The sequence below is a fragment of the Atta colombica genome, unplaced genomic scaffold (assembly GCF_001594045.1).
Source record: "Atta colombica isolate Treedump-2 unplaced genomic scaffold, Acol1.0 scaffold1, whole genome shotgun sequence".
NCBI classification, from domain to species: domain Eukaryota; kingdom Metazoa; phylum Arthropoda; class Insecta; order Hymenoptera; family Formicidae; genus Atta; species Atta colombica.
This window is the reverse complement of record NW_017259183.1, coordinates 2071289-2074606: the sequence shown is the minus strand read 5'-3', so window position 1 is coordinate 2074606 and position 3318 is coordinate 2071289. Positions and strand designations below refer to the sequence as shown.

At 25.0% G+C, this 3318-nt stretch overlaps 1 protein-coding gene across 2 annotated transcripts in view; it reads right to left on the bottom strand.

The window, feature by feature from the left end:
• LOC108688431 (neuroglian) overlaps positions 1–3318 on the bottom strand; it is a 17839-nt gene that overhangs the window by 13339 nt on the left and 1182 nt on the right. The gene's annotated exons all lie outside the window — the stretch shown is intronic.

Below are 3318 nucleotides of genomic sequence, written 5' to 3'. Positions count from 1 at the left end.
TTATATGTATATATAAATTATATACATGTAGGATATTTATCTTTTTTTATATCTTCAAAAAATTTTTTTCTTTAATTTTATGGTGATAATTTAACTTAAATAACAAATAATCAAAGATAATAACTATACTTTTGTATACTTTTGTGCTTTTATTTAAATTAAAATTAAAAAATCAAAAGATATCAAGCATGTTGTTAAATCATTTGTTAACAAGATATACAATTCGCAAAGAAATTTAGATCAAGCGATATATTTTTATTAAATAGTTTTAAGACAAATATTAGTTTACCTACACTGAAAAAAAATGCTGTTGATTCAATTAAAGTCTGTATTACGGGCTGTCACTAACATAAGTGATTAATTTATGTATATTTTTATTGATAAAAGCCTTGATTATTGAAATAATAATTGTCTTTATGCCAATAAAAATATACGTGAATTAATTACTTATGTTAGTGACAGCCCGTAATATAGACTTTAATTGAATCAATAGCATTTTTCTCTCAGTGTATAATAATATTTACTAGTGGATAATAATTCTAAAAATCTTAAGCAATTGTATACATTTAATAAATATATAAATATATAATTATTGAATTTTACACTCTTACTGCAATATACATAGGAAAAAAATCTTACTGTATTAATTAAAATTCTGGTAGATTCAATCAGAATCATAAATAAAACACGAGCCTATTTCTACCAATCTATTATCGGAAAGTTCATGCCAATATTGAAAGAAAATTGAAACGCAGAAGATTTAATTTTATTTAATTTAATTAAATTTTAGTATACATTTATTAAATTATATTGGTTAGTCGGCACGAACTTTCCGGACAACCCAATATTTAATTTTAATCTCGATTCGATTCATCCTTCATCTTTTTCTAATTCTTAGACCCGGTTCCGTAAGTTCAATGTAAAATTAACTTCAATTTCAATTCAATGCATTAAAACCACTCAAAATGTAACTTCATTACGGATTCTCAAGATTAAAACCAAAAATAGAAACCAAATAAGATGAATGAGAATACGGCACAGTTATTATGCGCAAAATTATTAGGTAATAATTTTACTCTTTAATCGAAAAATTATGATCGTCTATGAAAATTATATTTTCGTTTCAACTTTAGAGTCCTCTTCAGCAATAAATTACAAATTTAATGCATGCATATATACATCCTCTCATGACTCAAAGACAAGTCACCAACAACAAATTGCCAGATTAGAGCTACGGTCTACTTGATGCTACAAATGTTTTGAAACATTTTTTGATTGGTCAATTAATGAAATTCCTTCTTCTGATTGGTCAGTCAAATGCTTTCGAAGCCTTTGTAATGCTAAGTGAACCGCACCCTTGAATATAGCATAAAATCTCGACAAATAAAGGTCTTGAAACTTTGGATTATCATTTAATAAATATAGCAATTAAATATTTACGCAATTTATAGCAATTAAATATAATGTAATGAAATAAATGCTCTCACAAAAAGTACTTACAATAAAGTATCAAGTACATGAATTTGTAATTCATTGCTGAGAAGAACTTCAAAGTGACTCGAAACATATAATTTTCCTCGATGACATCGCATTTTTCCAATAAAAAAATAAAATCATTATTTAATAATTTTGCACATTAATAATCGCACTTCTCATTTGTCTTATTTTTATTTTTGGTTTATTATTTTCTGCCTGCTGTTTTCCAATTCTAAGACCATTCTTAGGACCATAACCCACAAAAAAAATTAAGCAATAAAACATAAGCAGATAGCGAATTGATCAATCACAGTAGACTTATTAAAGCCATAACGTAAGCAATAACTAATCCAATTTGTTGATTTCCTTACTGCTTGCGTTTTATTACCTTAAATTTTTTATGTCTATTTTTTTTTATACTATAGTCCTTAAGATAAAGAAATCAACATGTTTGTGAATTTAGTACTGTTTACGTTATGACCTTACGGTCTTGACCAATTCGTTTATTATTTAATTTTACTGCTTAAGTTTTTTGTGTGCCCTTAAAAGGTAACAATTGAATCGAAATTAAAGGTTATCTACATTCGTAGAATAGGCACCAATAAAGACTATATTCGTATATTACTGCTAGTTGATTGCCATTACTGAAAATTTATAGTTTCCGTTACATATACTATACTATACTGATAATTGGTAATAAAATACGAAGACGGCCAAAATACAAATGAATGGAAAACGTGATATTTAATGAAAGCAGATCTTCACGCCTAAGAATTTTTTATGAATTTATACAATTTCCAGTTCAAACTGTGCACCAATATTATTTGTCGGTTTTGAAACAGTCCTAGATCGAAGCTGAAGTAATAATATCATAAATTAAATTAACGAGCAATTTAATATTATTGATACTCTAATAAAAATTTTTTAAACCTTATAAATAATTTATTGCAAAAAATTTCAGCCGGGATTCGAATGGAAATTATATAAATTAAAAAAAAATATAAATCCGTCTTGACTGAATATAGCGTTCTAATCATTTGTATATATACATACATATATATGATTTTCAATTAATTACAGAGTATTATAATATATATACTTCTCACTTAAATTTTCATGTTTTAAAATATTTCTTTATACTTGACTTATATGCTCTGTATACTCCTGATATTGTTTTTAAATTAAGAGCCCTTCGTTTTTGTAAAAACTAATCATAATATAAAATTTGAAGATGAAACATTTATATTTTAATTCCGATTAATTTTCATTTAGTTCTTAATGACTATACAATGACTATACAATGATTTACTACACAATCGATCTTTTATTACACAATATGAGTTATTCGTGTTTCACACTTAATTTCCACTTTAATAAATATACAAAAATTATTAAATGATATGATGATTCTTACATATATACTTTACATCTTTAGAAAATATTTATAAGATTGTTTATTAAAAAAAATATGTAAAATATATAAAATATGTAAAATAACTAATTATTTACTTGATATTAATTTTTGTTTTATAAGAAAAAAAATGTATAGAACACGAATATATACTACTATTTATATATATATATACTACTATTATACAAAATTCGTTTTATTTGTACTTCTTGTTGACACAATCATACTTTTATAATGTACATACTCAGGATATCATACTAGGCATTGTTTAATAAGGAAATTGTTTCAGCTTTTGGAAGATATTAAATGAGATAGATTTTATGAGACTGAAAACTCTTCAATATTTCGGCAAGTAACAGCATTCGGATTCTTTCAGCTTTCTTAAAAAAAAAGGAGATCAATAAATAGAAAAATTCGTCGCATCCGAAACG